At 25.7% G+C, this 23475-nt stretch overlaps 1 protein-coding gene and 1 non-coding gene across 2 annotated transcripts in view; one reads left to right on the top strand and one right to left on the bottom strand.

Annotated features, from left to right (window-relative positions):
• LOC112688796 (discoidin domain-containing receptor 2-like) overlaps positions 1–23475 on the bottom strand; it is a 230296-nt gene that overhangs the window by 163811 nt on the left and 43010 nt on the right. Inside the window, exon 2 of the mRNA XM_025562160.1 lies at positions 16714–16759. The gene's annotated coding sequence lies outside the window, so the exon portion shown is untranslated. The remainder of the gene's footprint in view (positions 1–16713; positions 16760–23475) is intronic.
• On the top strand, positions 9489–9562 carry Trnat-agu. Its single transcript has one exon. It is a non-coding gene; the product is annotated as a tRNA-Thr (tRNA).

The following is a 23475-nucleotide window of genomic DNA, read 5'->3' on the forward strand; positions in this document are numbered from 1 at the left end:
TAAATATATTTTTTTTAATCCGGATGGTGTCTAAACATCATATTAAGTGTTTCCGGTGATGACATAAATTTTAATGCTACCAAAATAATGACCTGATGATAACGTCACGCACCACTGGGTTTGCTTCAAAAGGATAAAGGATCGTACGAGTTAAAGCCCTTTTGGTACGAGACAGGTGCAAAATGATAAAACTAATTTAATTAAATGTTTACCATTTACTAGAATCACTAGTAAAAACGCATAATTACTTGTCATGACTAATATTAATAACAAAAATTCCATTTGAGTTGATAATTTTAATAAAATATAATTTATAAGTATGTTATATATCATATGGCAGTAAATATAATAAGATAACTATAAATTTTATTGTACATTTTACATAATGAATCATTTTTCTTTATTTGTTTTAAATATATTTTCAAAAATATTTGATTATAGGTGATAAACTATGAAATATCATAAGGTTCATAAATTCAAAAATTCTTCCTTGAATATCACCAATTTAGTGTGCAGGTATGAATAAAAGTTATATTAATACAATATTATACGTGTATACATTGAAAGGTTATTAAATATGTAGTATTCTAATAATCGTAAATCACATGTTAATTAATCATTTATTGCTTATAGTAAGATAATGTTTAATTTAAACACAAAAAAGAATAGGAAATAGTGTTAAAATAATACAGTCATTATGAATATTTAAATATGCCATTATATCTTCTGTAATTAACACAGTATAAAATTTAAAAATATAACCAAATCAATTTTCATTCTTCTTTCTGATAATTTTTGTTATAATAATCAATTTAAATAATATAATTTCTGTAATTCCATTGCTTTTATGTTTCCGATAAAAGAAAAAAAAATAGTTTTATTAATTAATAACAAATAATTATAAGAAGAACAAAAAAAAATTCAAATATTTTTAAAATCATATAAATTATATTTAATTTGATTTTATACGAAAGGATTAACAAAGGATATTATGAAAGACTAAAAAATCCATAATAATTACAAAATGTTATATTTTCTTCGTTATTAATGTATATATTATTACATACACCATACTGAGACTGAGTAGTAATCCTCAAATTAAAATCTGGGGCCAACGCTTATTTTCTAAACGAGGTATTTAAAAAAACAAATTTAATTCAACATAATCACAAAATTTTGATCTTGTGAATACCTAAATTAAGAATATGGGAAAATAAATTTACTATAATTATCTTCTAATTATGTTCGAATATACAGGATTAGATGTATTCAAAATTTAGAACGTAAATCGTATTAAATACATAAAATAATATTATTTTTAAGAAGAAATAAAATTTAGCAAAATTTTTTTTACATTGTCTATATGAAACTAGAAAATTGTACAACTTTATAGCACTTACCATGTATCATGCGTCATGCAATAATAAGGTATTTATTATAAGAATTAAATTGGTACTTTATATTTAAAATTTTGTCAGTATAAAGTTTAATTTCAATCAATATCAACTGAATGAAAGTTACAACTAACTAGTTTTATGAATTAGTATAATAGTATTTAAAATTAAATACAACAGTACACTATACTGTATACGAGTATACTATGTTATACTTATTGTTAAAACTTCTAAATATTTCATAAAAAACAATTCAAACAAATATTTGTTTTTTTAAACAAGAGGACACTTTAAAATTCTACATCAAGATTTATGTAACATAAATTAAGAATAATATAAACGCAAAATGTATAGTTTTATTTTAACAAAATACATTACATAACATATAAGTTATTTAATAAAGATGTTTGATATGCTAATCACTTGTAAATATAATTTAAAATTATGCTAATAGAAGTATTTATTGAAAAATAGCCTATTTTTAGGTATAAAAATTTATCTATTAAATAAACTTAAAATGATGAGCATTGAAGGCTAAAAATTAACAATATATAAACTATACGTTTTTATCTTCCTTTAATGAAATGTTATGTTTAAATGCTTAATTCTTTGGTAATTTTTGAAGTTTCGGGCTTATAAATATTACCCAAATGACGTGATAAGAGTAAAGATAAATACAACAATAATATGTTCCACCCTGAATTTTACTTATTATATTGGTTAAGTTTATTACATTTTGTCAAGTTTTCTTGACGAGTTTCCACAAATGTTTTAAGTACACGTAATCCAACCCGAGAACCTACGTCAACGTTTATAATTACCCTATTTTTCGTTAGAGAGTGCAGTCAGGAGAGAGAGAGAGAGAGAGTAAACAGATAAGATAGGTCGACTGTCAAGTAACGCGCAGAAGACATAACGAGAAGAACACGATAATCCAATTGCCGAACTCCACCAACGTGGCACAACGACGTTTGTGTTCGTCTGTTGGGTTGGGTGGGAGAAGTTATACACAGAAAATGAGGGAGAAAGGAGAAAACAAGGTAAATACACTAATGAAATAAGCCATGGGACACTGACGTACTTTAAAGGCCGTTAATACCAGCAGCAGTTCCCGGGCGTATGGGAAACGAATTCAGTTACCTAGGAAAGGACCTGAGGGACTTCGTGGGGAAACTGAGTTTAAATGACGAAACAGAATGAGAAAGAGAAATTATGAGAGTGAAAGATAGAAAGAGAGTGATCCAGTAAGTGATACATAGGGTAAAGGATAGAATTATAGAGATACTGAAAGATGTAGTGAGATGGAAAAGGAAAAGAGAAGATTTTGTTTTCCAGTGATTGTAAAACGGTGGATTACCCACCTAAAGCAGGGGTCTAAAAAGATAACTATACATTCAGCAGGAAAGAGATAAGCAAATCCTAATGTGATATGTATACATTTATCAATACTTCAAGGATTTCTATGTGTTCCGAAGACAAATGTAAACTATTGAATGCAAATATTTCTATTTAAAAATAAATAACATAAAATTATTGGTTAAATTAAAGTCACATTCTTTTTATGATTAAACAACATTTTAATTTTAATGGTAAAATTAAAATCCAAATGTAAATGAATATCTTCGTAATAAAAAATTCTAAATTTTGAATGCTAAATAATTTATACTTATTGTTTTCATGCACACTTGATATATTCGACTAAAAATATAAATTTCTCTTTTTTTTCATACTTGCTAAATAATTTCACAAATTGAACATTATCATTAATAACAATTTAATAAATTTATTTTTATTATCTTTATTCATATATACCTACCAACATTAATTTACTGATAACTAAGTAAACAAATAATTTAACCTAACCTATATATAGAAATAAATATATAAATAAATAAAAGCTGAGTCCAGACTATTAACATATTTGTAAAGTACGACCGATTTCGAATTAAAAATTCATTATCAGATATGGACAAAGTTATTAAAATTGCAACTGAATATGAAAAAATAAAATAGCAACTAATCCTAAGTTGATTTTTTTTCATATCCAGTCGCAATATTACTAACTTTGTATATACTTGGTGATACATTTTTTATTCAAAACCAGTCATATTTTACAAATATAAAAATACTCCAAGCTAAGCTTTTATTTAATTATTTATTTACAAGTATTAATCATTTAATACATTTTAATTTAATGTTTTGTTTTATTATTTGATTATTAATTTTCTACCTGCCAGTTAAAATTTTGTAATAATTTATCAAAATATAACGCAATAAGTTTAATCATATGTTATACATATGTAAACAACGAAATCAAAATTTAAAAAAATTTATTTTTTTAATTTTTAAATAACAAAAATAAATAGAACATAAATCTTAAAGAAGTGTTACTGAAAAAATTTTACATTTTTTTATCATGTATATGATTCACGTAAACTTAACTAAAAATTGTCACGTATTAACAATGATAACATTAAAAATTATTAAAACCTTGTGATGAATTGTATCATTGTTAATAAAGACAAATTTAACATTCGATTGAGTAATATTTTTTGTTAATCGGAATGCTAAACACACAATGAGTGGTCACAAAAATGGTAAAATTTAACATTCAAAATGTTTTTAACTTGATAATAAAGTACATTTTTTATATATTTCTTATAAATTTTATAACATGAATTTTATGTCTGATTTTGAGGTATTCGACTCATCATATATATTTTTTTTATAGTTTTACAAAACATATTTTTTTTTCGTCATGGAAAATAAAATTTTATTTGTAATGGCATTGTTTTTTTTTTTTTTAGTAAAAGGAATAAAGCGATAATTGTTTGATTTGCTCAATTACATGCTAGTAAAATCATTTTAATTATGCAGATCATTTTTACATATAATAATATTTAATAGCTGAACATATATATCAAGTATAAAAGGTAATTTAACATATACGTTCACATAAATTCAATGAGTTACTGCATAAAATGTCAAATAAAGGCGATTGTAATAATCAAAATATTGATAAAGCTTTATTTTTAGTATAATTTTTTTGCAGTTCCGCATGTTGACTGAAACTAATATAGTATAATACTTTTCGATTTGCGATATTTGGGTGTTTGCGTTTGACAGTAAAATTATTTATCTAAAAAAAATAAATAAAAAGCAAGTGCGAACTGTAGTATAAGCTACCAAAAGTTTTAGTCCCAAATAGGTATCTCTGCGATTTTAGTTGATAATTAAAAAATTTTAAATATAATAAAAATTACAAAAACATTGATTTCTTTAATTTTGTAACACTAAAATACATGACACAAATTTAAAAGTAAAAATTACTAATAGAAATGTTAAATACTATTTCTCTTTTTGGGACGCTAAAAGTTTATTTATGGTTTCACATTCGAGTGTTTTTTCGTCAGCATTCCTAGTAGTGTTTATCAAATAAATATAGGAATGACGAGCTGTCGATTGAATTGGAAAACGCATTTCATACGCTTTTGCATCACTGTGAGTATTCAGTATTTCATTGTTTCTACAGGAGAGGGAGAGGATATATTTATTATTATGTCTTTTTTTTTGTTCATGTATAGACTGTCAGAAAAAATCTTTAAACAAAATATATACGAAAATAAATCCCTCTAAACTGAATTAAATAAACACACCGGGGCGAAACAAATCATATTATTTCTATATGATGTCATATTTTCATTTTCTATCACGTCATGAGCATAATTCAACGAAAAAAATTTAAATTACATTTATGAATATCATGTTTTCAAACTAATTTTATTTTGCATTGGTAATTTGATAAAACTACTTAGGTATAATATTATAAGATAAATGTAAATAATAATGTAAGCAATATATTTACAAGCTTTACTTAACAATATGTAATAATATTATATATTCTAATATTTATAGCGTTTAACTGACATCTTTCATCATATACTTTATAATTAATTATATCTATCGTTATCATACCTTAAAGATATTATTTAAAATATGAATCTATTTATTACAGCCAACATAAAAATATCGAAAAAATCATAATATATTTTTTTTTTTTTTATGTACACTACAAATACACTTTATATAAACAATGTTAAATCCACAGCCTTAGGGACATCATCTTAAGGGTTGGAGTATACGAGTACAATGTGTTTTGCAATCCACACGTCGAGCGAATGAACGAATGACGAGGGGAAGAAATAGACAGAAAAAAACGAGAAAACATTGTTGACTTTGTTAACGATATGTATACATCAACACCCACATACGTTTCCTCGGGCCATTTTACATCCACTTCAATACAGTACAAGTCGTAGATACAGTAAATTTTTCATGTCCTTAGTAGTCAACTAACGTAAATTAATTTTATAATTTTACCAATTTAAAGAGCAGCATAATATATCTTTATTGAACTTTAATTTACCCTTTCTACATATCAAATACATTCAAAGAATAAAAATGGCATAAAAATTTCAGAAACGTGAATTTTTTCCATGAAATATTAGCTTAAAATCATTTAAGTATCCAAAAAATATTAACTTTAACTCTAATGATTTTTTTTAATATGCAAAAATCGCTAATCAAATATAGTTATTATTGAGATATAAATATTTTTTATTAAAATATATTGATTTTTTTTTTCTTAAAAAATAATAAGCTGCAGAATTTTTAATTGAAATTGTATTTTCATAAATATTTTATGGACTATTATATTTATATTGAATAATTATTTCTAATATCATATCTGCATGGAATATAAAAACGATATTGAGAATATATCAAATATTTTTTAACTCATTTTATTACAGCGATGATTATATTTTATATAAAGGAATGGATATTATTTTATTATTATATTATTAAATCAAAATATTATTTTTAAAATTTTAATTAAAAGATTCAAATATATATACGAGTATAATGCATACATATTAAACATATATATGTTTAATACTTGAAAAAAAATAGAAAATTTAATTGAATAACATTTAAGCAAAAGAAGATGATATATTTTATGCAAATCTAGATGATAGGTAAGCTATACCTAGCGTATTTATAGACAATTATTCACAATGAATACACGATTCTTAGTCTGACTAAATACTATCATGGCTCATTTATTCATCAAACAAAACTTTTGGTTTTTACCTTTCACTTTACAAATTTTCAGCGTCAAAGACCATAAGACTGAAGGCTACATCATATTTATTCACACAGATGACTATCGATAGTAAATTCTGTAAATTTTCGCCTTTTTGTCTTCAATTTATAATGCATGTAGCCTTTGTGTAATCGAACGATGTCCATTTTGTGTTTCTTCGTTTCCCCCAGCTATATAATATTACCAATTCAGATTTTAAATTGCCATCGGGCTTTTTTTCGTGCTCATATACTCGTATCCCCATCTTAGTGATATGGTCGAATTCAAGGGGACTGCAATGTATAGAACAGTTATTCAATAATAAATAAGCTGGCGCGCGCAATTTACATTGGACTGGGAATTTTATACATTTATGTACCTTTGTATATGGATATATGTATAAATGTATAAAACTATAATATCAAACCCCACATTTATGTTTACATTATGCATATTAGCTTGGAACACATTCTAGATGATATTGCAATGTCATGTTTTTTTTTTCTGTAGGAGTTTTCCCGGGTCCTACAGAGCTACAGGTTATGCAAAAAAAAAATCTAAGAAATAACAGTATCTCCTTTTTCAATTGCACTCCAACATAAAAATATACCCAGTAAATAAAAATAACAAAAAAAAGGACTTAGGGGAGGGGTTTACGATCGCTCAAACATAATATTATATTATCAAGTACCTTACTACTATAAACATAATCATTGTTCATGTATTTAAATGTCTTATTTATGCTTCGTAAAACTAAATTATATATTATATAGTAAATAATATATTTATATATAATATTATGCAACTCAATAACATTTTTATAATTTGTTTTGATACCCAACTGTTGGTATTCGGTAAGGTTTGTTTATTTGTTTATTTTTTTATAAATCGTTGCCCTAAAATTCCAACTGTCTTATCGACAATTATTTTTGGATTTAAGTATTTTCTTTAAGAACTGAATTATCAAAAATAGTTTTTAATAACGCATTATTAAAGTTCCTATACATTTCTCAATAAAATAAATAAAATAGGTATTATCTCTTAATTTCTTTTCATTTGAAAATTTCGCTAAGGTTAACTCATTCGTTATTAGTTAAAAAAAAACTAAAAATGCTATACAATTTTATACCAAAGTTATAAATATAAATCAAAACCAAATAAGTAAGTATTAATATATTTAATACTTTGATTATTAGTGAAATAAAATATTAAAATATTATATTTTAGTGTACCTACCTATTTATAGTTTTTTTTTTTTTACTGTGAAACCTTTTTTAATTACGTTATAATAATTTATAAGTCATTAGTATAGGTACTTACAGGCCCTGATTTATGCAAGTGCAGATGGAGCACTTGCACTTGGCCTCCAATTTTCGGGGCCCCCCAGTCTCCGAAAATTGTAGATAATTATATTTTTAAATTAATTCCATAAACATTTATTTTGTAAAATGTATTACCAATATTCAATGTTCAGAGTTCAGTCTATTTTTCTCATTAAATTTTCAGATGAATTTTGGTTATTTTTGTCATCCCACACCCCAGTTCTAATCAGTTACCATCACAAAATACTAAAATAATAATATAAAACAGTTTGAACATCAAAAATATTTGATACCTAAAACCAGGGCTCGGGAGTTAAAGCATTTGCTTATTTTTATGGATTGACTTAAAATGTATCAGAGTGCTATAGAAGCTTATGTCAAGTTATAACACGTATAATTATGAAATTTTAAAGTGCTTTTTTTGCTTTTTTCAGCAATTTTTCAAAATAATGCTTATTTGACCAGTTTTTTTATGTTTTTATAATTTTCTCCTGCAAAGTCGTTTTTGATCAAATTAAATTTAAAATTAATTCTTATTTTATTTACGTTGTCATGTAGTTCGTCGTCGTCCAATGCATCGTTTTAGGTTTAACAAATATATTCCAACGCTTAAAATAGAACTGAGTGTCAAACGTCAGAATGATCAAAAACAGAGAAAACAGTTTACATTTTATTTTTCAGAAAAATCCCTTAGAAAATCCATAAAATCCTTTAAGTCTTAAAAGTGAAGATTTATTTTTATTTTGTTTGATTTTTTAGTTAGAATTTTATAGTTTTTTTTTTTTTTTATAAATATTTTTCTTAATTTTAAATTTTTTAAATACTCATTTTAGTGCTTAATGATGTTTTTAAGCGCTTATTTTAATGATTTTAAGTGCTACAAGTCCCGAGCCCTGTTTATAATTATTTGTAGATTTATTCGAGCCCAATATTTATAGATTTGGCCATCGTTGGTGACTCTATGAGCACATGAATATTTATTTTTTTTACTATCAACATTTCCTCCCCCCCCCCTTCAATGTAGATTTTTTTTTTGGGGGACCCCAATAAAAATTTTACATTTGGCCCTAATTTTATTAAATCAGGCCCTGGATACGTAAGTAAACAAATTACCAAGATATTCTTGAAAAAAATGGTTATTTAGAACTTTTGAAACAATATAATTGATTAAATTGAATATATCTTTATAAATTCCGATAATACCGAAAGCATTACATAAAATAAGTATATCTAGACATATAAGTACCTACCAAATACCTTATTATATCTAATGTAATATAAAATAATGTGTTTGATCTGTTTGTTAATTAACAATCGTTAATGAGAAATCCATTGTTAAACATACCAAAAGCTGTTAATTTTGATACAAAATAAAAATAATATAATTAGTTCTGTAATTTAGGTAGATACAATATTAAATGATTTTATAAAAATATACTCTGAATATTACTCTGATCATTTATCTTATAATTTATCCGATTGATGAAAAAAAAATAATAATAATAAACAGAAAAACTATATTTGTATTTGATTTAAATATAAAAATGTAAAATTAATTCTTTATAATACAAAATAATAGTATTTTTATTATTATTAAGTAAAGAATTAATATTGACTTCAGTCAACCATGGCGCCGTGGCTTAGTTGGTTAAAGCGCCTGTCTAGTAAACAGGAGATCGAGAGTTCGAATCTCTCCGGAGCCTTTTAGAAAATTTTTTGTATATTTTTTAATATATTTAAAATATAATTTGTTAATATAAATCCTAACAAGTTAGATTGGTTTGAATATTTTTGAAAGAATTTAATTCAAATTTATTTATTAGTTTTTAATGTATGAAAGTTAATTTTGACTCTTATGTTAAAACATATTTAAATTGATAAGAAAAAACCTTCATATACTAATACAACACACATTTTGATTATTGTTTAAAAACACATTTTTTCATGATATTATTTCCAAATTCTCGAACAATGTAATAAATTAATTGAATGGCACTTATTAATTAATTCAAATTTAGTATTTCTATTTTTGCGTTTTTAAATCGGGTTTTTATAATATATATCATAAACTTAAACGATTTAATAAGAATTGAGCTTCCTTGAAAAAAAAAATATTAAAAACTACTTGATATGCATGATTAAACAATTATTATATTATTAAAAAAATAACTAAAAACTATATTGTAATATATATATAATATAATATAAATTAAAAAAACATAAAAATAATTAATCTCTATTCAAAAAATTGCTTCAAAAGGCTCCGGAGAGATTCGAACTCTCGATCTCCTGTTTACTAGACAGGCGCTTTAACCAACTAAGACAAGATATATTACTATTGCGTATTTAATATAAGCTATATAATATAGGGCATAAGGTATAGGGTGCCTTCGAATATTTAGAAAATAATAAAGGGTGCCGTAAGTCAAAAAAGGTTGGGAACTTTTGTACCACACAAACGCTCTAAATCATATCATAGTAGACTGGCATGAAAATTGAGAAAATTTAGTATACAATTTGAACGTAATAACTTGAGATTTTTCTGGTAGAAAATTTATTACAAACTGGATACCGAGTAATAGCCGAGTAAAAATGTCAATAGTACAAAGAGTACCGGGAAAGAGATGAGTAAATATTCAGTATTAAGCCGGGTACTGGATAAGAGCCGAATCTTAATTATAACATTGAGTACTCGGCTATCGAATAATTACTGGGTACTCGAAATATCTTTAGTAATTACTAATATATATTGTTCGGTACATATTTATTCATTGTATTTATTCGTACGGTGGTTGTTATTATGATTTGTTCGATCATACAGCAATTAGAATAATCGTATGGTATAATAAATTTAACGTCAAGATTTGGTTTGTATAGAGCTCTGGAAATTTGAGTGCGAATTAAGATTCACATGAACTAAAATTTAAACACATGAATTTATTTCATAAGTAATTAATTAGAAAATTACAGATATTTATTTCACCCATCTTTAAAACATAATATTTACTAAAATTATAATAATAAAATATTTCAATTATTTTAATAATAATATATATAATATATGAAATTATTCATCAAACCGTGGCTAAAATAGTGACTTTAAATCAAATGCCTATATTATTCTATTCTAGTGCTGGATTTCATTATTTCATGTCCATAGTAGAACCAAATTATAAGACAATTAAGGAAGAAGCATTAAAAAAGAGACTATACACTAAAAAAAAAAAAACATAAAAAAAAAAGTATAAGTAAAATTGCGTTTTGCTCAAAGTGTATTCTGTACTTTTGATTGTTGATCATCATTATCACAACAATCATATATAACTATAAGTGTACATATTATTGATACTTAATAGTGCCCAATATCATTTACACTTACTACTCATGAGTTACGCAAGCGACATACAGCAGAAAATCTTACCCAGCAACTAGAAAATACTTTCAATGAGTGGAAAATAGATAAGGAAGTAATAGTAGTGATAACAGATAATGCCAAAAATATTGTAAATGTTGTTACATCATTAAGATATATATACCTGAAATTTCTAGTAGTACATGTGCAGCTCATTCACTACAACTTTGTATCAATAATGCGTTAAAAACAGCGACAATAACTGAATTGATTCAAAAATGTTCTAAATTAGTTGGATATTTTAAACATTCAAATATAGCAATGAACGAATTACATAAAAAACAAGAACAATTAGTTTACACCAAAAGTTCATTGCTTCAATATTGTAAAACGCAATGGAATTTGATTTATACAATGTTAGATTGTTAGATCGTCTTTTTATAAATAGAAGTGTAATATTAACTGTATTAACCTATAGAAGTATACTACGTCAGAAATATCTAAAAATTAGAAACAACTGAAAATCAATAGTGTTTAATAGAAATTTTGATATCTTTATTAAAGCCATTTTATATCCTTACAACAATTTTTTGTAAAGAAAATCATTCTCCGGGGTCTATGATGAGACCTTTGCTTTACAAATTCATAGAAAATCATTTAAAATCACGAGATGATGACAGTATTTTTTTAAAGATTTTGAAGAAACTGAAATATTTGAATAAACAAAGTGGTTTGATTGTTAATTTTAAATTACTTAAATAATTTCAGTTAGTCATATTTCAATTTTTTTAGATCCTAGGTATAAAGATTTGGACCGATTTATGCTAGATGAGAAATTACATACATGTGTAGACGTGAAATAAGGACCTCTAATTTATATTTAATAATTGAGTTAGTATTTTATTTATTTAAAATTATTTTCGGTTACATTTATAGTTCTTGGATCTTGACGATCGATACCGCAGTGATTGCAGTTGTTGGAAGACTGTTTTACCAAAAATTGATCCGACCTGGAACGAACGGATGCATATGAACTCCTACAGTGTAGGACCTACACGAATGACCTTTTTAACTAAATTTAAAACAATTTAATCTCCTAAACAGATCGTTCTTACCTGATAAACGATAGTGTAAACTCCTACACAAACCTATTTTTAGATAGGAGTTAAAGCTACACGACATAAAAGCCAAATATTTAAAAATAGTCTGACACATAATATGATGCTCTATCATTATCGAGCTGGTGTAATGTGCATTGTACTCTTATCTCATAATATTAAATATATTTATTACATAGTTCATTATATAAATTACTGTGTATTCATAATATACATTTTATCCATTGCCTTACAAATTTATACTTATAAAAATATCTGGGATTATCTATAGAATTTCTAAAAATTATAATAGTCACGATGATGTTTAATTGAAATTTAAAAGAGTCGCAAAATCATTGCGATATTATCGTAAAATCTTGATAAAAGTTTATAAAATTATCTAGTTAGTCTTTTAACGACTTCAAAGTGAGACGTTCAAAATCAGTATAAATTCATAAAAATACTAGGTTTTTTGTTATTTTTGTTAACATTTTACTTTATTTCCAAAATCGGAACAAATGATATTTTATACTTAGTATTGGCTTACATTACTAAGACAAATATAATAGCTAACTTAGTTGCGCTGATCGAAAAGGGAAATATTAATTTAACAGATGATATAAATACGTTTAGCCGAGTGTTGGAACTTCAATTGCTCACATTATTTTCGCTAAAACAAAACGTTAAACATTTTGCGATTTAGAACAGAAAACGTCGATCGCTTGAACTAACATAAAAAAATCATTTCAGGTGAAGTAATAGTCATAAGAAAATGATTATTGACCATTGATGTACGCCATTCTTAGACATTAAGACTAGTGGCGTATATAGACTTACATTTTAATGGGGGGGGGGGGAATCAAATTGTTTCTTTAATTCGGTTCAAAATTTACAAGTAAAATTTTTGGTAATATTTAAAACAGGTGAATCCCTAATATTTGAGGTTTTTTTTTTAATCTAATGCCAGATTAACTTAGAATCGACTTTTATGTAGTTCTTTTTTAAGAACTGTTTGAAAGTTTCGCTTGTGTTTTATTTGAGTTTTTTACTAAGTATGGACCCGACAAAAAGCCTAATTCAGTATATTCACAGCCATGCATAATTTGATTTCGTTATAAAATGATCCACATTAAAAAATTTTAAATGTGTATCTCAAATATAATCGACTCTTTAAATATGAATTCAGGGGAGGAGGCGATCGCCCCTTCACCCCCCCTAAAAAAATGCCATGATTAAAACACGAGTAATAAGTTAAAACATATTAAATTTAAAATGTTTGTGTTGTGCGTGACTCGATGCATTAATTTCGCATTTATGTATAGATTATGCCATTGAGCTTTGTTTTTTATATATACCTACATGAATATAGTAACGAAAAAATAAATATTAATTTCATTATTTTTCATACACGATAAGCAACTGCAGTTGACGTAGAGATAATATGAAAATAAATTCGTTTTATTTTTTTCACGTAGGTAAGAAGTACGACCATATACACTCGTGTATACAAATATATAGATATATATTAAGCTGGAAATTCTCGTATACTGAACCTTTGAGGGATTCATGTGCATGAAGAAATAATGATCAATTTGTTCACTCAGTTGAAAGAAAAAACGAGCAAGAAATACATTTATACTCATAGATGTTTTAAATACCTTCTTCTCCTTCGCTTTTCTCCCAACTATTTGGGGTAAACCACCATTGTCCTAAACCTCCACTCGTCTTGATTTTCTACCTTTCCTACGCACACACCAACGGTCCGGGAATGGGACTTTTCGGCGCGGCCATTTCAGCGTAGCTGTATCGGTGCTGTTATTTCGACAATAGATATTTTCGGTGATAAAGACAATATTAATACATGAATTCATTTAAATAAAAAAAAATTTCTAAAAAATAATAATAATTAAATAAAATAATATAGAATATCAAAAAAAAAAATACCAGTTTATGTTACAATGAAAATTTTTATAATAATGTTACAATTTTAGTCAATATTTTATTTTAATGCTATATTATTACTTATGCTATATATATAATACTATTAGTATAGTATTTTTATAATCGTGAATGTCGTTGTTGTAAAATGTATTTCTGCATATGGTTAAAGACTAATTGAATATAAAATAAACTGATTATAATACGTGTATAAGCCTTCAATTATTGTTTTCTATATGATTTCTATTATTATGATAACAATATGAAGATTATACTTTAAATTTTAATATAAAAGTAATATTAGTTTGAGGGTAATAGTTTACTTACTGTACTAAGGTCCTTTTTTATGCAGCTATTGTATAAACTATGAAGTATTGAGACGCGAATAAATATTTTTTGTATTTATTATTTTAAAATATGTGTATTATATTATTTAACTGACTTTTTTATAGGAAAATTATTATAATTACAATTTAATGTCGTCACTTTAATACTCGTCTCATAAATAGTCATACAAAGTTTAAATAGTTTTATAGATTTTATAAATTTTAGTATAATATAATAAAGTCGAAATTTTGGATAGGTCAGTGCGAAGTATTACTTATTTTTAAACAGTGACAAATAATATCCCGGGGTGCGCACAGCGGGAGATAGGTCAAGTGTTTCTTTTATGACTTTCTATCAACTCGGATTACGTGGTTGATCCCTTAACATTTTATACGCAGCAACTTATTATATTCATCAGACTAATTAGTCTATTTAAGAAAAGATTCAAAATATTAAACTAAAAAATAGAAATAGCTATTTATATTTTTTACTATTTCTATTTTTTGTAACTAGTTATATTACCCTTTTTACTGTAATAGGTATTGAGATGGATCAAATCATAACAATCACAATATTTATTATTTACCTATTACTTATTAGTTTATTACATTAGACATTTTACAATTTACTCGTATATACATACTCGTAATTATAGAAATACAAATAAATGCTCTTTCGTCATATATATCCATTTAAAATATATTTAACTAAACTGAATTATGACTAATGATGGAAATCAAATCCAGATTCTTCAATAATCCGACTAATTCGGATTTCAGTTTTCCGTGTTTCAATATCTGAAGTTTGGGTTTAACATTTTGGAATTCTGTATTTACTAGTATACCCGTTGCAAAAAATCCCAATAGATAATTTGTTTATATAATAAAGAGTATAGATGCAATCGAATCAATACATAAACACATTTTAACAAATCAATAAATGAGTATAATATCGAAAATTGAAAGACATATCGAAATGAACGAGTGTTTATTAAAAATAATTGGTAAGAGCCAATGAATTCAAAAAAATTGAAAGTAATGTTGATTGTATACACATAACTTTCTTCAAACTCAACGAATTTAAGCAATTAACAGTTCAAAAAAAAAAAAGAGCTTGATCCACTGAGTGTTTTGAGAGTGAAACGATCAAGATCCATTTATTAGAAGAGGAGCTATGAGAATTCGAATTGCTTGAGTGAATGTGTCTCACAAGAAATGTTCAGGGAAAAATCGCGTTTGAGTATAACTTAAGTAAGGTGGGAGTTGAGTAAATTTTAATGATTGATGACATATCTGTGACTAAATACCTTTAATTTAAAAAAAAAAAATGAAGAAAACCGGCCGGATAGAACGGCCATTTTAGTTTTCATATTTTTTTTTTAATATATAAGATGAATTACTTACAAAGCATGTCTAGTTATCAATACTTTATTGTAAGTAAAACATAAAAGAATACTAATTACATTTTTTTTTAAATTCCAAAATTTGAGTATAGAATAAAATCTGTATCTCGAATATCAAATTTCAAGAATTCAGATTTTTGAACTTCGGAAAATCTGGATTTTTCTCATCACTTGTTATGACTTCAATATTGTGTACTTTATGTAAAATCTTTGATTATAAATAATTGTGTCTTTAATAAATGGTAACAAGGTTTTGATAACTTTAGGATTTTTGATTCTTTTAAATGAACTTGTAATTTAAGGGTGTACTTAAGATACTTTTTAAAATTAAGTTTTAACACGTTATTACATGGTTTTAATCTAATAAAATTTTAAAAAATAAAATTTATGGAACATGCATGAAATAATATCTTACAAAATAAATATTATGAGTTATAAAATAGACTAACAAATTATGAATTGTATTTTTCACGTATTTCTACGTTATAAAGAATTTTAAATGAAATAATAATGTTTGAAGTTATATTTTTAAATTAAGTTTCTTATAGAGGATTATGAAATATTTTCATGATATATTTGAATACATATATTTTTATTGGCCTTTTATATATTAAATAAACGTATTTTTAGATGTATATTTATAACTTATAATTTTATTTAACCTTTTTTGACCCTATAAAATGGAAATTGTATTAAAATCACTAGTTTTACTTTGTAAAAAATAGCAAAAGTGCTTACCCGTTGGAAAATACAATGAATTTTCATTCAGTGATTAGATTGATATCTGTAACAAAATAAAATGTAATGTGATTAGTAATAGTATAGAAATAGTAAACAAATTAATAAAATATTTCATGGATCGTAAGAAATTTATCAATTTTACCGGGTTATATACTCGTATATCATATTAAACAGAGGTGGATAGGTCCATAAAGAAGAAGGGATTTTCCCTGTGGGCCCTCGCCCTATATTATGTCGGTAGCCCCCTCGATACCATTAATTTTTTCATGAAAATCCATAATTTTTTTTTTATAGTTAAATTATTTAAATTAAATTAGGATGAGTAAATATAATACATTTTTTACAAGTAATTTTTTTTTCATTTTGGTGAAATTTTAATTTTAATTAAAATTAAAATGTTAAAATGTTAAAATGTTTCCTTGTAACAAAAAAACTACATATCCAGCTCTAATTTCAAATGTTTGTAGATCGTATGTGGATATGCATTTAGGGCTCATACAGTTGTCCATGTTAGAAATAAAACCTCGTGCAAATGCATTTTAAACGAGATTTACAACACAACGTACGGGATGCGGCAACAAGTATGTATTATTTTACTTACTCGTACGCGCGCGCCTATGATAGTCGTTGGTTCACCGTTTTTATGGCGGAACACGAAAACGGTATGTTCGGGCAACGGTAATTATTGTTTTTTTCCGGAATGATGACAGGTGTTCGCGCTACAACTAAAATGGTACAAAGGTACTTATACTAAACAATATATTCGTTGTATTTATATATATAATATATATATTGCGTGAGGCACATACTATAACGAACGGTGATGAAATGTACAGCGAGAAAATAGGAACATAAAGTTTTTGCGAGATTAACTATACACCACACACATACACATCATGCTACACCCAAAACGATCGCGAGGTATACTTATTGTACAAAGGTGTGGATTTTGAAACTGATTTGGAGTACAAAGAAAACGAACAGCTATTTCGTATATATAATGTGTGTGTGTGTGTGTGTGTGTGTGTGTGTGTGTGTGTGTGTGTGTATAATTATTCTACACCTCGCATTACTCGGAATCAATGTGTGACTATAACGGTCAACAACAGCCAACAGTAACGGCATCTCGATCGTTGGAATATGGCTATTCGCTACATATGCTACGTGCAATCGAACGTATTAACACTTACATTTTTTTCGAGGTACTATAAAATTTATCAAGATGTTTTAAAAGCTCGTATATGATCCTGAAAGAAAATACAAGTGCACATGTGTACTACATGTATAAAAAATGATATGCGATGCATATTACGAATTCGCAATATTTTTTTTCGAAATGAGGCATGTATAAATGTAAATACTACAAAACACCTAACCTTTTGGTGTAATGAGTTAAGAATGGAGAAAAAATAAAAAAACAACAGCAAACGGAAGCGTGCAAGTTTTTCTGTAATTTGTGAGGACAATTTATCTCCGTGACATTTCTAGGCACTTGATTTTTTTCATGGTACACGAATCGTGAAATTCATTTTATTTTATTATTTCTAGACTGAATTTAGATAAATAAATCATGGTATACTTCGGTGTAACGTATATTATATGTGCTTGTACGTTGATATTGTACGTTCATGTCACTTAGTATTTATAACATTACTGGTAAAAATAGATAATGTAAATAAATAATTGTGGTTTGAATTATATACATATGCATATATTAATAACATTAACAACAATAATAATAAATAAATATATTTTCCCGGAACACGTGTACCAAACGTTATCAGCCAACTAATATTATTATTGAATTATTTATGATATAATCATATAATATGCTTATAAATTTTACACTTTAAACATAAAAATTTATTTTTGCCGATTCCAACCCCTTAAAATCAAAATTTTGAAAAATATTTTCTTAGTGCAGGTTGAAATTATAGTATTAATCTATTCTCAACATTTCAAGTCGATAACTCTAATAGGTTCGGTTCTATGTTGATATTGAATTAGGAGGATATTATCATTTATTATTATACAATAATTTTGATTTCATACATACATTTTAATTTTAGTGTGTAAGAGAATAAAAAATAACACGGTTGACCTATTTATTTACCAATATATTATGTAAGAAACAAAAACCATCGTATATTATTAAATTTCATCATTTTGTTTCCATGAGTGTTTTATAACTACTTGCATTTTGTTTTAATAAACATAATTAGTATAAACATGAAAACATTTAATAATATATATGTATAGAATAAATAAAAATAATTTTATTGAAACGAATAAGTCAGTGCCAAAAAGTCGTCTTTAATGAGAGTGTTTTAGGACATTTACCTGAACAATGGTTACGGTTTGTGTAAGAAACCGCTTTTAAGAAAATGCAAATTAGTAAACACCGATGAGCGCAAAGGGATAATCCTATTGGAAAATACAACTGACAGCATGCACGGCAATGTTTGGCTTGTGGAGGGTTAAGCTATGGTTATACGAGAGTAGTTGAACGAGTGTAGTAGGACCTCACAGGAAGGGCAGACGTTAAAATAACATAAACAGAAGAGATGTCGAATAACATAGGATAAGCTTTGCGGTTGATGACTGTAGGGTTCTGATAGGTCCTCGAGCAACAGCTAGTAGACACTAATAATATTATTATATTACCCGCAAGGTAAAACGTTCGTCTCTATATTTTTGAAAGTTAAAAAAATATTTTATTACTTAAATAGTAATTTCCAGTACAGTATAACGCAAATAATATTATATATATTTTAAATATCCAAATGATTTTGCGACGCGTTAAAACAATTTATACATTTGGAATAATTCCTTCGTTTTATAGCATCATAAAAATTCGAATTAAAACATTTATTTCGAGATGCTGTAGAAATATTTCGTGAATAATTTAGTATAGTAAACAATAACCCACAAAGGACTTAGGGCATGTAAAATTGTAATTACATAAATAAATTGGATGGTACAATGAATGTTCAATTTTAAAATAGAGGATTTTTTTTTTTTTGAGACACTTTTTTCAGAACTTAATATTATATTTTAGAATTTATTATTTTTATCATATTAAATAATAAATTAAATTAATATACACACTGAAAATATAAGTACAAATATTGAAATAAAATTTTATTGAAGAATTATGCTCTGCTAAATAAAAACATTAATATGGTAATTTGATCTTATACTCGTATATCATATTAGTCATTTTTTTTATATATATTAGTTTTTACAATTAAAATTAAAAGTCTAATAAATACCTTATACTCGTATATATTAAGATTACAGAAATCATAATATATTTATAACTAAAATAGAATAAAAATGAATTTCTTCATAGAATCCATACAGAATAATACGTATTTTTAGGGATTGATAATATATTGCATCCGTATAAAATCGACAAGACCCCGTATTTCGGTTGAGACAATATTATGACCTCAATATCAGCATCAACCTCAATACACTTGGAATAATACAATAATATATAATCTTGGAATAAGCATGCAAATTTGTAAATTAATACAAATCAACACCCCTTTGGTAATCTGCACCAAAAGGTACACATCAAATATCACTAAAGGTAGAGGAATTTCAGGATGATAAATAATTTTTAACATTTTCTATTGGGAGTTTTATAAATCATTGGATACGGCGATACGCGTTATCACGAGTTTTTGGTTGATGATTTAAGTTGATATTTTCACTTTTTCTCTAAAATAAATTCATTCAATGGATACAACAAATTTACGTTCTTATAAAATTACGTTACTATACATTATTATAAAAAATATTTATGATTAGAGTTAAATTAAAAAACATAATGTTGCAATTTTAATAACTGCTGATAATCATTTGTAATTCTGCCTCAAACAAGTTATCAAATATTATAATAAGTGTTATTATTATTTTAAGCATATATTTATCATTATGATTTTTATGCATTACGAATTGATTTTAGACTTAATATTGAAATATATTACTATTTTTATTTCTTAAAACATTAAAATTAGATAATTCGAAGTGGTTTAGTCACAATTGGTCTGATTTATGGAGTATGTATTACTCATATAGTATGCATACGAGTATATTGTATGGTATAAACGTATCAGCCCTAATTAAATACTGTAACAAATACGTACATTGGAAAACATTAATAATATGACATACGTGCAATGCGGCAACACGTATTGTATTTGTATTACGTTGTTGCGTATACTGTATAAACTTATCGTGTGCATTTGCGAGTATTTTTCGAATAATTCAATTTCAATGATATGTTTGGAACAATAATATAGAACCTGCATGTGGTATTATTCATAAAACAAAAGCATTCATAATTTCTCAACATTTCAAATAATATACTCGATGATATATTATTTATAGATATATAATTTTTATTTTCGTAGAATTTCGGCCGTGATTGATCATATAGTTATTGAAAACTAGATGTTATTAACGCATTACATATTTTGTAATTTAATTTTGAAAATAGCAACAAATTGAAGACGTTACAAAAAGTTAAATAATTAAAAATTTTTATGTTAATGTTAATGCCGTTTTTGTTAAACGGACAGTAATAACATCGCTACGTTTTTTATCTGAAATTTTACCAAACTGTTATAGAAAAGAAATATCATCGCATATAATAGTATTCCAAAATTAGTTAGTGCAATACATTTAATAATCTATAACCCCGCAGAAAATAAGCAGCAATTAAAAGTGTTACGGACATACATAGATGTAAGTCCTTATGACTTTTACTACATAGATGGGATTACATAAATCGTAAATAGTAAAAATCGGGAAATGATTATAATTAATATAATATTCGCAACAATAGAAAGGAACTATTAGATTAAGACCCAAGGGTAACACGATGTTACGGATATACATAAATTTAACTAGGATAGTAAGATAATCACATAAATCGTAAATATTGGAAATCGGTGAACAATTTAGAAGGGAATGATTAAAACTCGAGGGTAACACGAATATGAGCTGTCAGGCTACATTTTTAAGTACTATTATAAATTCAATTGGTAAAAGCGCGTAATAAAATAAAAGAAATGTGCGAATAGTAATATTACCGAGATCAACCATTTAAATTATAATTTAGCCTAAGTATATAAGGGGGTTGGGAATAGACCAATATCCAGATGTGTTTAAGACGTCTATTAGCGAGCACCTCCACGCCAGTCTACTTGTTAAATTAATTTAATAATTTGTACTTAGAAATATTTCAATAAACAGTTTAACTTAGTTTGAGTATTTTATTTGGAATATTTTCCTAAATCATCAACATCTTTACGATTGAACGATGGCACGCAACAAAAGGATATTATGTAATCATAAAATATAACTAAAATAATACAGGATAATAATAATGATTATATATAGTTAGTACTAGTACAACTTTACTTGTTAGACTTTCACGAAATAGTTAATCTGTCATGTCAGAGGGAGGTAAAAGAGTAGGGTTGAATTTGAGTTATCGAGAGTCACTATAAAAGTCACTTTTTTTTTTGCCGTACTTGCCTACAATAAAAGGATAAGTTAGTGCATGTGATAATTATATTAAATTCTACAGCGATCGACTTATATACAATATAGTTATTTTTCAAAATAAATCTATTTTCAAACAATGTTACAATACTCTAAAATACTCATATATGATAGAATTATATCAACTGATAACATCTGTACTATTTTTATTATTATTATTGTTTAGTCTAATAAAGGGACGGTAAAAACTTTTATGTGAGAATTTCGATGTTCACGTAAAGCACTGAGTGAAATTTAAATGAAAAAAGTTATACAACACTATCTCTGCCTCATTTGGCCATTCCACTCCACCGTGGCTGTCCATGTATTACTCATCAAAACATTTTATCCCTGACATCGGTTGTTTTTGTGGCCACACAAACTTTCTCATCTCCTGCGTAAAGCTGCTCCCTTTCCTTAATATTGCGGTGATAAATGAAAAAAAGCTGCTCGACACAAAAGTTCTTTTGCAGAAAATATGACAGCATTATTCTTTATTTCCAAAAAAAAAAAAAAAAAAAATAATGACTATAATAATAATAATAATAATAATAATATTCTTTATTTCTATTATCGTCTATAAAAAATTGGTATTTTTTTCTCAAAATCATAAAATACGATAGAATGCAACAAACATAGTAAAGAATTTCTATGCGTATAATTGTTCTCAATTTATACTCAAGGAAAATGTTATTTAAAAATGTTTAGAAAATCTTTACTTAGATAACTAAGTAAGTGATATTTAAAGATGTCAAGACTTTTATTTTAGATAGTTTGGAACATTGTATCAAAATAGATAAAGTTTACGAAAATATATAACTTATAGATAATTTAATAATCTTCATAATAAGAAGTATAACTACTACACAACTTTGTATTTAAATTTGTAATACCTTGCAACCGATATTTATGTTATGAAAGTCCATTTTTTTTTTTTTTTTTTTTAATTCCTTATTTATTATAAATAAAGAAAAATCATTTAAAACTTCTGAGAAGTTTTTGTATTAAATAAACTTCTAAATTAAAAATAATTATTCAAGTTTAATAAAAAATAAATAATTAATCAAAATGTATTATTCTTTTAATTATGAATTTCTATATAAGATAAAAATAGAGTAAAGAAATGTAATTTTCCTGGTGAATGCGCATTATAAACAATATATTTTCAAATGGAAACGATATAAGCATAAAAGTATACATATC

The sequence above is a fragment of the Sipha flava genome, unplaced genomic scaffold (assembly GCF_003268045.1).
Source record: "Sipha flava isolate LNK unplaced genomic scaffold, YSA_version1 40_pilon_pilon, whole genome shotgun sequence".
NCBI classification, from domain to species: domain Eukaryota; kingdom Metazoa; phylum Arthropoda; class Insecta; order Hemiptera; family Aphididae; genus Sipha; species Sipha flava.